Source organism: Rhipicephalus microplus, chromosome 7 (assembly GCF_043290135.1).
Source record: "Rhipicephalus microplus isolate Deutch F79 chromosome 7, USDA_Rmic, whole genome shotgun sequence".
In the NCBI taxonomy this organism is placed as follows: domain Eukaryota; kingdom Metazoa; phylum Arthropoda; class Arachnida; order Ixodida; family Ixodidae; genus Rhipicephalus; species Rhipicephalus microplus.
The window spans coordinates 134,914,673-134,928,055 of record NC_134706.1 but is presented as its reverse complement, the minus strand read 5'-3'; the positions used below and the strand labels follow the sequence as shown (position 1 = coordinate 134,928,055).

Genomic DNA, 13,383 nt, shown 5'->3' with positions numbered 1-13,383 from the left:
GCGCGCGCGTGAATAGGCAAAATTAATATAAAAAGAATATTCCTGCTGTTCGTTTGCATCGAACGCGGTTCACGCTTGCCTCGTCTCGTTTCTGCGACAATCTCTATACATCAATGCTGGTAATGACTGTTCAACGTATTTAAAATTTCTTGCTTGGCAAAAGAGAGGCTGAAGCCGAGTCCACTCCCCTCTAATTTGGCTTCTGGTCCCTGTAGAAACAGCATAAATAACGCAGTTGACAAAGGACACCCATGTCAAAGCCCGCGTTGTATCTCTATAGGTTCAGACACTGTTCTTATTTTATAACTACGTTGTTACTTTCAGAGGTATCCTTCAGAAAGAAGATAAGTCATTCCACCTACCATATCTAGTGTGTCCAGTATTCCCCACAGGCCTTCTTGAATCACACTATCGTAAGCTCCCTTGATATTTAGAACTGCTAGCCACAGGGGTCTGTGTTCTTTTAGGGGCGAAGCTCCTTATAGCGGGGACCATTCGTCCCTCGTAGTCTGTAACAAGTATAACAACTTGACCTCCAAGGTGGTGCCGGTGAGAGACTTCTTCTGTGCGTTGTTGAACAATAAAAAATAGTGCTCAATGTACATGTCAATGGCTGCTAATGGGGAATGGAGACAGGAGCATTCGGCATTTAGTTAACGCGCAGGCTGCGATCACCATTAGCAGCCATTGGCTTGTACATTGAGCACTATCTAACAAGAAAGGGTTGCTACGTTATACTCACTGGGTGTAACCTCCTTAGCTTTAGAAACGTTTAGCGAGCGTTGAGCCGCAGTGCCATGAATACAATGAACTTGTATATACCATGAATGAACTCAAGGTGGTTAAAAATGAGAAGTAGATACGAAGCGCAAGCCGTAAGAAAGTAAAAGCCGAATTCTCCTGTCTCTCATTTCTCATTAGCAGCCATTGGCATGTAAATTGAGCCCTATCTGACAGGGAAAGTTTGCTACGTCATACTCGCTGGGCGTAACCTCCTTGGTTTTCAAAAGGTTTAGCGAGCGTTCGGCCGCAGTGCCATGAATACAGTGAACTAGTATATACCATGAACTCGAGGTGGTTAAAGGTGGGTAGTGGACCCGAAGCGCAAGCCGTAAGAAAGTGTACGTGTGCCACCTCTAGTTTAGTTCTTGGAATGTCCGCTGGATGGCGGAGCTTCTATATGAGGAATATATGATTAAAAGATGAGAGATGGTGGTACTTGGAGTGTTGAATAGATGGACGAACGGACACATAGACAGATGCATGGATGGACGCATGAACGGATGCTCGGGCGTCTGCATGGACGAACGCAGGGACGGACGCACGAACAGACGCACGCACGGACGGGCTGATGGACGCATGGACGGCCACACTGACGGACGCATGGACGGACGGAAGCAAGAACGAATGGACGGACGAATTCTTCGCTCCACTCTCCATCATTCACTCCGTGGATATGCGGCCATTTTTTCCGCTATTTCATTACACTGCATGAATGAAAACAGATTGTACTCCAAGCTCATTCGTTTACGGAACCCATTCTGCAGTTTTCCCAGCACGCCATCACTCTCCACCCATGTCTGTAGTCTTTGCTTTACTATCTGCATTACCAGCCTGTAAACCACTGATGTTACTGCTATAGGATGGTAGTTATTTATGTCAGCTTTGTCCCCCTTTCCTTTAGAGATCATGCTCTTTCTGCTTAGTATCCTCCCACTGGGTGCTTCACCATCCAATATTGCTGTGTTCGCTGCCTCTCCTAATGTTTGCTAAGAGCTTGGTCCTAGTTTCTTTATTAGCATAACTGGGACGCTCTCAGGGCATGTTGATGTGCTAACAGGAACCCTTTTTTTCCACCCTTTCCCACTGTAGTTTTCCCAGTGGAGTCACTACGCTAATTGGTCCATCCTTATCTGGTATGGTGCATGCAGCGCTTCCTTGGTGTTTAGGTATCTTTTCTCATCTTTTTTCTTATATATTTCATTGCCTCATCCATGTTTAGTCTAACCCCTTGATTCGTAGCGTACAAACCTTTGTTTCATGCTTGTATAATTTACTCAGATAATTGAGATGGTTTCAAATCTTTGTGCAGCTGCCTTTTCATCCGTTTTGTTTACTTCCGCCATTCATTGGGCCCCATTTTTTTCTAATCTTTTCACTGATCACTTTGGACGCTTCCCATCTGCAACTCAAGCAGTTATCCCATTTTCTTTTGACATTCTCTTCCTGTTCACCTCTCTGTTTAACATACCTGTGTTTTTTGGAGGCTTACAGACGTCTTACTATGGCTCTCTTAACTTCCTCATCCCACGAGCTCTTCGGTTTGTGTCTGCTTTTCCCGGTTGATTGACTCGTAACTTAGCAAGCTCAACTCAAACAATCGATTTAGATTTCTGTACAACCACTTTGTTTCAGTATCTTCAGTCAATGTTTTCTCAATCTCTTTAGTTGCTATTTCTATTTGCCTTCTGAATAAGTATCACCCCGCGATTGCTCATAATGCCTCCTTCCCATTTTCATTTCTCTTCCAAGACAGCTTGATACGTTTTGATCACTACCTAAGCATCTGGACCTATATCCATCTATGTTCATCAACCTTAACCAATCATACAATCTATGTGACATTATTGCATAATCTATCGTCGACTGCAGCGTTCCCACCTCCCGTGTTATCTGCCCTTCGCATTTATCGATTCTGTTGCAAATGGTTAAATCATGCCTTTGAAAGATATTCATTAGCATTCTGCCTGTTGGGTCAGTACATCTATTCATACCTTTAACGTGTGCATTCATATCTCCTAATATAATTACTCGAACTCTTCTCCTAATTCTTCAATGGCATTTCAATAAACTTGCACCATTTTTTGGTTTTCCTCTCTTGTGGCTTTTGCCCCTGTACACAATTATACAAAACCCAGGAGAGTCATCTGCCCTGCCGCTTTCCCTTTTAGCCATAATTGTTCCGTACACTCCTGCTTGACCCTTTGCCAGTCCGTATTTTTATGAATAAATGCCCCAATACCACCCCCTTTCTGCTCTAATATTCCCATGCGTAGTCCGGATAGCTAGGTGGTCATTCCATGTCTCTAAGATGTGTTTCTACAAACCCATATACCACCAGGTTCTCCTCCCTTAGCAGTTCTCTTATCTCACCCCACTGTAACCTATTGCTGCCACCCTGCATGCAAATATACCCTACGTCTGAATTTGCCCGGCCTTCTAGAATACCTCGATTGCTGCACCAAACTCTATGCTTGTTAGATATTGCTGCCACTTTGGAATCGTATCTGTCTATACCACCTGTCAAAAAGTCCCCTGGTTGTTTTCTTCGTTACTATAACTATCCTGGACTCCGAAGGGCCCGCTTACCTCGCAAAAAGCTACGGCGCGTCCTGTAAGTCGCCAACGCACCTCATGACCTGGCGTCTTATCGAAGTGAATTCTGTCTCGTTGAAAGCCAGCCTACCTATACACCTCTCTGTTTATTTCCACTACCGCGAAATCCTTTGCTCGACTCATCTGTAATATCTCTTTGTTTGCGTCGAAAGCCGCTCTTTGCAGGTTGCCGTCACGGACCAGCACCTCTAGTATAGTGCATATCACTACCTGTACCTGAGGGGAAATGGCGCGCATGTCATCGACCCCTCGTTTAAATCGTTTAGGCGGCCCGCAATTACCACAAGGTTTCGCCCATTAGCTTTAGTTGTGAGTTTCGCGCTCGCTTGCCTAACGACTGCTTCCAGCTTATGTCCTGGGAACGTCCTTACTGAAACCGTCTTGTGGCCTCTTACCCTATCTTTGATCGCTTCTGCGCATCGAATAAAATTTAAGTCCCCGGCGATTGTTACGTGCTCCGCTTTTTCTGCTAGAGTGTCCGGCACCTGGACGTTAATTGCGCTTTTACCGCCGGCTGTTTTGTCCGCACCCACTCCCACTACTACTTCGCTAAAGCTGGGTCTTGTGACCATTCAACCAGTTGAACATTTTTCCGAACCTGACACCTAGAGTTACTGTATATGCTCTCTACAGGAACAGAGTTGCGCATAGGTCCGTCATTATGTTCAACGGCTTTGCAGTGAAGCCACTCGTTGCGCACGCACGAGAAAAATGCGGTGCCATGGTGTGGCGCGGGCGGCGTGCCGCGGACTTAATCAAACGCGCTGAACGAGATTGCATGATAGCAGCGAGGAGATATGTGTCTATAGGTAGCGAAAATGGCTGAGGCCCGTCTGCTCAGATTTAGGTGCATGCTAATGAACCCCGGGAGGTCGAAATTTTTGGAGCCAGACACTTCGGCGTCTTTCTTCGAAATATAGTGGTTTCGAAAAGTTAAACTCAACAATTAAATGAGTGAAATGAAAATGATTTAAAAACGTAACTCATTCGTGATAACACCGCAGCGTGATTTTTACACCAGACGTACATTGCACAATGTTTCTGCAAAAGTAATTTTGTGATCGCCTGGTTCCTTTTTAGACCGCTAGATTACGCTACCTATCCACGTTGTCGGGGAACAGTGTACAATTTTTCCACCGGAAGCCTGGGAGAGGTCCTTAAGAAGACCGAATTCACATATACAGGTCAAGCTGACTGACTAATCTGATAGTGTTGCGGCCCCTTGGACCCCAACCTAGCCTCCGTCAAACTTGGTTTCCCCCATTTCCCCTCCACTTTCTGAATAATAAAGTTTATTTCTCCACAGTGAACTACACTGTAGTCGGGAGGCTCATACGTTTGCGGATTTCTCCTTTTATTTTTTTCTTATTACGCTTCTGATTATTTAAACAGCAAAGAAAGGGAAACCAGATCATATTTACGTAACTGCAGAATCAGTAAAGCACCATACCTTGAATTGAGAAAAAAAACGCAAGAGAGCTATTTATAAAAAAATGGAATATCCCACACACTGTAGGAATCGATGATATGCGAAGCACGAATGAGGAAGGTAGATATGGCACTTCAATATGAGCACAACGTTAGGAGACGGACGTAAACTATGCCGTTCACAAATGCGATGTCGTGAATATCAAAATTAGACATGTGTTTTACAATCATCGTACATTCACTTCACGTAATACCAAATTTGGTATATGTGAAGCTATAGAAACGGCTGCGAGCGTGTTATGAGCGTAGCACGTAACATGTTTTACATCACAAGCAAGTCATGGTTATCATGTTTGGACGTGTCATTTACCTTCGTCGTCTACTCATGTCATGTAATTCCAGATTTGGTATATGTGGAGCTAGGGGAACGGCCGCGAACATGCTATGACCGTAGCATGTAATCATGTTTCGCATGACATGCATAGCATGATTAAAATGTTTAGACGTGTCTTTTACTTTCGTCGTCCATTTACGTCACGTAATACCAAATTTGTTACACGTGAAGCGAAACGGCCACGAACGCACCATGACCGGGACATGCGGTCATCACTTTCATGACATGCATGTCATATCTTACACGTTAGGGCCTGTCACTTATGTCCGCCATGCAGTCATGTCAAACCATACCAGTTTTGCAAAATGTCATGTGAACGAAACCATCGCAACAGCAGCAAGACATGAAATGTATGTCATGACATTCATGATATACATGTCATGATTTTCATATTTTGACTAGCCGCGTATACTCGTCATACAGTCATGTCATATGTTTTACCAATTTTAGTATCGATACCATTATCGAAACAGCCAGGAGAGCTAAAAGTCGTTTGCGGATAGATAGATAGATAGATAGATAGATAGATATATAGATAGATAGATAGATAGATAGATAGATAGATCACTCGCTGTTTTTGTTCCAGTAACGCGAGCTCTGCAGACAGAGCTCGCGTTACTGGAACAAAAAGAACACATTCTAAAGGAACTTGACAAAAATAAAATAGTTATTGGGATCTATGTTGACGTTACGAAGGCTTTCGACCTAATAAACTATGAACTATTGCTACGCAAGTTAGAGCGTTGCGGATTTAGAGCGTTTGAATTCCGTAGGCCGGCAGTTGTAAACGGATTCTTATCCGATACACGGCCTGTTCAGTGTGGCGTCCCACAAGGCAGCATTTCGGGCCCATTTCTTTTTAACATGTTTATAAATGATATTGTGCAGGCTATACCCTTCGCAAAAATTGTATGCTACGCTGACGACACGAGCATACTTCTAGCTGGAGATAATATAGGCGACTTGACAGAACAAGCAAATGACGCACTAGACAAACTTGATAACTGGACACGAAAGAACGCATTACAGATAAACAGCTCAAAAACTAAAGTCGTCATCTTTAGAGGAAAAAACAAAAAAGTCGCATTAACAAGAGATATATGTTTTCAGCGTATTCCCCTAGAAATAGTAGTGCCATCGATTAAAACATCAGGAGTTATAATAAATCAAAAACTGTTCTGGGACGACCATGTAACCTATCTTGGTAGCAAGCTGTCACAGATAATAGGCATTGTTTACAGAAAACGTGAGATGCTGCCGCTGAACGTGATGATCCTAATCTATCAGTCTTTATTTTATTCTCATCTAAACTACTGTCACTTAGTCTGGGGCACCACGACACAAGAAAACCTGAACAAATTACACATCCTACAAAAGAACTTCTTACGCGTAATGGAAAACCTTCCTCGTTGGCACACAACCGAACTTTTTACCAAGCACAAAATTGTGTGAGTAACTAAGTTATATGAGTATCGTCTTTGTCATCCCTTCAAGCGTGAAATCAAGTATAGTGCATTTCTACTTCGTAAGATTGCTCTGCTAGAGCCGCGAAAACATATATGCAGAACAAGAAATACAGATATATGGCATGTTCAAACATACAGAACAACTTACGGCACGCAAACCCTGGAAAACCAGCTTCCGCGACTGCTCAATAGCTTCGCAGCTAAAAACGCACCCCTTGAAACATTGACAGATAAAGAGTTGTTATCATTTTTTCTTTCATAATTCCTGTTATCTGTTTGCTCGCGATTTCTGTCCCTTAAAAGTGTACTTCCTTGTATTGTGTCTTTCATTTTTGTTTTTCTGTTATGTTAGGCACATTTGGTTATGTTTTTTTTTATTCTTGAATCCTTGCTGTTCGCCAAGTTAGGGGTCAGCAGCTCAGTCAAGCTGGTTTCTTTTTTGAAGTTTTCATTGGAACGATCCTCGGATTTTGCAGCTTTTACTGCGGGCCCCTGTCATCATGAACACAATGATGCTGAAATAAACGTAATATTATTGTTATTATTATTATTATTCCATTATAAGTAAGGACCGGTAAAGTGCAGCTGTTAGAACCTTTTCTCTTGAAAGGTAGTGATAACCTGCCATTCGACCATTATCTCAGAATAACTGCCAATTCCACATCATAACATTCTGATTCGTTGATTCATCTTCATGGTTCGCGTGTGCATCATGACCCTTCCCAAACAGCTGTATTCGTTTACTGCTTATAGTATCTCCAAGGGTATCGCAAACTACTGTTTTCTTGTAAGGCTGTTCAACAATTATTTTTTGCGTAGAAATTTTTGAACACATGCTCCTGGTTTCCCTGTAAAATTCAGTGATTGTGTTGGAAACAGTTTTTCTGACTTACTCAAATTTGCAAATGTCACCAGGAAATTCCAGTATTAAGCATGAATACTCATGAATCACAGCACGATTCACAATTGATTGATTGATATGTGGGGTTTAACGTCCCAAAACCACCATATGATTATGAGACGCCGTAGTGGAGGGCTTCGGAAATTTCGACCTCCTAAAGTTCTTTAACGTGCACCCAAATCTGAGCACACGGGCCTACAACATTTCCGCCTCTATCGGAAATGCAGCTGCCGCAGCCGGGATTCGATCCCGCGACCTGCGGGTCAGTAGCCGAGTACCTTAGCCACTAGACCACCGCAGCGGGGCAGCTCGCGATTCACAAGTCTTGGCTAGGTATTGATCGGGTTTCTTTCAAAATCACTTCGCAAACGCATCACAAAGTACCCTAATTATTTCTATAAATAAGCAATTGACCTAATTTGTATACTTGAAACTTGATTTCAATTAGGTGACATCCTATTCTGAACTCAGCTTGATTAGCAAATAAATGAATTAGCACTATACTTGGGCTCTGTCGTAACTTATTAAACTAAGCTCCGCAAATCTTAACTCGTGCGGATTGACCGGGCATACAAAAATCTCAGCTCGGCGTGCAGAGTGTTTATTACAGTGTGATTTCATTAGCTTATTTATCCGTGGGGGTTCACGTCTTACAATGCTCCACACGGCTTCATAAGGCTTGCCTATGGTCACATTGGCTTAGGCACAGCTCTCAATTTTGGTTAACGCCACCGTCACGCCAGCATGATCACAGCGTCTCTACGTCGCGAACCAGATAAACGCTGGGCTTATCACGGTTGCTAGAAAGAAGAAAACAGGAATGAATACGTATTGGCTGGCTTTTCAAAATTTTTAGTGCAGTTGGGTTGTGTTTTTTTACAGTTTTTCGATGCGTAAAACAATTCGTTGCCGAAGAATTGGGGGATGACTACCCTAATTAACGTTACAACTTGCCGTCGTCCATCGTCTGTCGCCGTTGACCAAACCAGACCACGTCTTCAACTTTATTTGTTTCTTTTTTCTTGCTTCGAAAATTTTATCACATTGCGCGAGATCCAAAAACAAAATAAAAGGCATGCGGCACGTGGTGCAAGACTGGCGCACAATACGCCAATTTCCGTAAAAGCTGGATCTGCGGCCCAAAACACCCTTTTCTTTGTCATTTCACGAATCCTTCATATAAAAGTAAAGCTTGGTCCTCGTAAAGCAAACAATGGCACAGAAATGATGCACATGGAAAGATTCGACCAACTTAAAAGATGATCTCTAAAAGGGGTAGCTAAAAACTGCACTGCACTTCTCTCGTTTCACTGCTGGCGCCAAGGCTCGAAATGGGTCCAGCGGAAAGAGATATGCACGACACGCTGCCTGTGTGATCCACGCACGTCCTGACACCCCGAAACGAGGCTAAAAAGTAAAAATACGTTAAAGAGCAGGGTGCCCTTCACCACGTGCCCTGGTGGAGTGCGTTATAGACCATGGCGTCTCTGTAGGCAAACGCCGTTACGTCGTGGTCCTCGGGTGCAGGAGGGTAGTTACGCACATTCGCAGGCATAGGGATCTCGTGCACCAAGGTACTAGGTCCCAAGTAACGTGGTGCAGAATTGGGCCTGTAGGTGAAGGTGTGTCCCGTTGCGTAGATGACACCGTCTTCGCGCACAAGGAAGAGGGGAACCTGGGTGGGCTCACGCACCCACTGCCAGACCTCGCGGAAGGCCGAGATGTCAGGCACCATGCAAAGCAGGCACTCGGCGCACCGGTAGATCGTCTCAGCTTGAACGTTGCCGAACCAGACACGCAGGTTGTCCGCGAAGTTATCGCCTGTGATCTTGAGCAGGGTCTTGTCTCCATCATTCAGGCACAGGCTACTCACGACGGGCACCGGCGTCACGGGTCCGCGCACGGGTCCGGCGCTCTCGCAAAACGTGTACTCGGCCTTGTCCGTGCTGATGAAGGTCCACAAAGCACAGTCGTTGATGATGTCCTTGTTGGCGTCCATGGGACACGGCGTCGCCTGGAGTTGGATGATCTCCGGCGACAGGCACAGGTACATGCGCTCACTGTCTTTCATGTAAAAGGCACACTTGTGCAGCTGCAACACCGGTTCGTCGGCGTCGAGCAAGGCATTCTGCTGGACCACCTTGCGGATGACGAGCCGTGGCAGCGCCATACCGGTCCCCGAGCACACCAGCTTGACAGTAGAGCCATAGTGGATGTATCCTTCGCGTGGGGTGAACACCTCGGCTTCGTTATCGTTGTCATCCAGCAGGTGGATGGTGAAGGTACCCCACTGGCTCGAGCTACCGTGGAAGTTTTTGCCGTCTATGTGCAGGTAGCGCCTGCTTGCAGCGTATGAGCCTGGCTGGTTTAAGATCGCCACCCGGGTGCCCGAGGAGATGCACAGGTAGGCGTTGTTCAGTGAGTTGCTTGGCCTGGAGATTAGCTTGATGCGCTTGCTCTGGAACAGGCCCACATCCTCACCGTTGCCATGAAACAACTTGACGGAGAGCATGAAGTGCTTGCGTTTGTCCGAATTGCTGACAAAGAGCGTTCTGGCCGCACAGTAGTTCTGACCGCGAAAGTCCAGCTGCTGCATATCCTGGTCCGAGTTGCCCATGCCGATGAAGGCACAGAGATGGGCGCCCTGCTCGCTCTCGCCTGCATGAAGCAGCTGCTCCCGCTTCCGCTGCCAGCCGTCGCCCAGCAGGTACACGCACGGAGGCGGGAAGATGAACCGCTTCTTGGTTGCGTACGACCTTTGGACGATCGTGGCGTGGAGGATGACTAGCATCATGTCACCACGCTCGCGCAGGTAGCGGTCTATGATGTTGCGCGACAGCTTCCTCTTGCTGTAGGCCACCGTCGCGGCGGCAACGGGGCTCACCACGGGACTCGGAGGCAACTGCAGCTGGGGTGGCTGAAGGCCCAGGTGGGGTGAGCCCTGAGGCATGGCCAGGATACCACGACCCTTGGCGACCGAGCCAAGCAGCACGCTCGGATCGTTGTCCGACAGGCCACCACCACTCTGGTAGTAGCACGTTGATGGGCTCGACTTGTCGACTGGCTGGCCACTCCCCAGTTCCATGAGTGTGGCTCGCTGCCGTGGCCGATGTTACCGTAATCACCCTCGCCCGCACCCACGAAGAGGCTGTCGTCGTGCGGAGACTAGTAGTTGCTCTCCGATGGGTTGCTCTTGGAAGGACGCAGACGATGCGCGACGGAGAACGGCGCACATCAGAAACTAACGCACTGAAAAGAAGGTGGTGAACACCACGTCAATTCACTCGCGCTTACTTAATCATTTTCGGTGAATACACCATTATTTACCATGTGAGCATTCATATCAGTATTCGATCTTTTGTAAGCGCTGATTACAGTTTCGTTTATATACGCGCAAGCGTTTCAGGATATTTTTTTGCGTTCCGTGTGGGATTGTATCTTTATAGGATATGCTTTCTTTCTGTGCATGTCAAAATAAGCAGTTGTAATCATCCCCCACCGAACATTTTCGCTATCATATCTCTGTATATACACACTGACAAACGCACGCGCGGGCGTGGCGTTCGCGTATGTATGTATGTATGTTTGTATGCATGCATGCATGCATGCATGCATGTATGTATGTATGTATGTTTGTATGCATGCATGCATTGATTGATATGTGGGGTTTAACGTCCCAAAACCACTATATGATTATGAGAGACGCCGTAGTGGAGGGCTCCGGAAATTTAGACCACCTGGGGTTCTTTAACGTGCACCCAAATCTGAGCACACGGGCCTACAACATTTCCGCCTCCATCGGAAATGCAGCCGCCGCAGCCGGGATTCGAACCCGCGCCCTGCGGGTCAGCAGCCGAGTACCTTAGCCACTAGACCACCGCGGCGGGGCGTGCATGCATGTATGTATGTATGTATGTATGTATGTATGTATGTATGTATGTATGTATGTATTGAAGAGGAGGGGCCTCAACCAATGCCACCTAAAAAAGTTCAGGCCTGCTCACTGCCGCCGTGACGTCACGCGTGTTGACCGAGCCACGCGGGCGGCGCGTCTCGTCGCCTACCGCGGAAACAAACGATCGCTTGGAGTTCCACATATGTGACCGCTTTATTTTGCATTTTGCACTGTAATCAGCGCTGCTTTAAGCAAGCCACGACGCTTTAACGTTCGTTCTCACTTATACACATAGCGGTGGAAACAACAAAATGACGTCGGCCTCGGAAGTTTATAATGAAGAAAAATGAGTACGACGGACATTGGATTTGCACATTCATTTTACTAACATTTCATCTGTTGGCCCAGCCTTTGTCAAAGAAGTACATGCTTTTCGGTTTCCTTATGTACAGACTATAAATAATAGTGTTGCGCACAATAATCACAAAGAGCATGAAAATTTGAAATAGCGATAACGCCGGCGAGGTTGATCATACGGCAAGTTATATGTAATTGGTCATTACAGACACATGCTGTGCTCGCAATGATAAAGATAGATGGCGCGTGACAAAAAACAATCAGGTTCAAAGCTAGTCGAGTTCATTATTGATCATCATGCCATATAGGTGAAGCAGAGCCCTCTGAATGAAAACTCTTAAGGGAACAAAGAAAACACGCACTTGCTACACTCGCCACTAATTTTATCAATCGCTAGTATACTAAGCATTGCAATGCAAAACACTCCAGCGCAATATACAAAACACTGAAATGAGGCAACCAGGTGGCATACAGTAAGTACAGAAACAAATCATTGATTTACTAAGCAATATGTTGCAGACCACTCGAGAATAATAAAATGGCGAAGATGATAATAAAGCCTCGCGCAACCGTGCAGGCAGAATGCAAGTGATACACGCTTCTCAGTAACCGCCATAGTAAGCAATATGAATGGCGAGGGCTTTCATTGGCGTGTACGGTAAAATACCCTGTTGTGCAGAGACTATGAACACTACAGTAACATAACTTAACTGTATGAGAAAAGAATAAATGAGAGTTTTTGAAGAAAAAAGCTGTGTTCTTCACATTTGCAATGTACATAGAACGCACAAAAACTTCCTGTTCATTTAGAAAACTTCTGCAGCTTCCTTTGCTGTGACTGCGTTTTTTTTTAGTGTTCAAAATATCTGTCTTCATCTGAACGTAGTTTTTCAGAAGGGTGTTTGCTGCGGCCACAAGTATATTAGTCAGCACAGTGTGAGGGTGATGACAATTGGTACAGACATCAAAATCCTCACATTCGCAAAGGTGCCTTGTGATAGACACAAGGACCTCTCTCTGTTTAGGAGTTGCATGAAAACGTGAGGCATTCTCTTTGCTGGTAAGCTGTTCCAAGACAATGTGGGCGCGTAGAACTGCATCAATGGCAGTCGGCTGGGGAAACTTCAGAGCGCCTCTCGAGAGGTTTTCAATCAGGACATTTCTCTCAAGCTGAATTTCCCGGTCCTGAGATGTAATATTCATGGCACAATACTCACAAGGCAGCTTCTTTAACGCGGCGTGTGCACAAAATCCTGCAATGTACGTAATTACTGCCAAATTGGACTCCTTATTTTTTTATATCACAGACTGTTATCTTAACACCGTACTCCTGTGCCAGTTGAGCTGCGTCAAATGTTATAGCACATGGCTTCTGTATTTCCTGCATATCGGGCAAAACCAAACTGTCTTGTAGCCTCAGCTTCTTTTCTGACTCGAAGACTTGTTGTATTGATATGTGGTAATTTGTTCCAGAGAGCCGACGGTACTGTCCGAACCTTTACTCCAAACTGTCGGTCTGAAATTTACCCAGCAAGACATAGTTGAA

General features: G+C 45.5%; 1 pseudogene; it reads right to left on the bottom strand.

Annotated features, from left to right (window-relative positions):
* Positions 1 to 8,165: 8,165 nt before the first annotated feature.
* Positions 8,166 to 11,144, bottom strand: LOC119179058 (recombining binding protein suppressor of hairless pseudogene; annotated as a pseudogene).
* Positions 11,145 to 13,383: the final 2,239 nt, after the last annotated feature.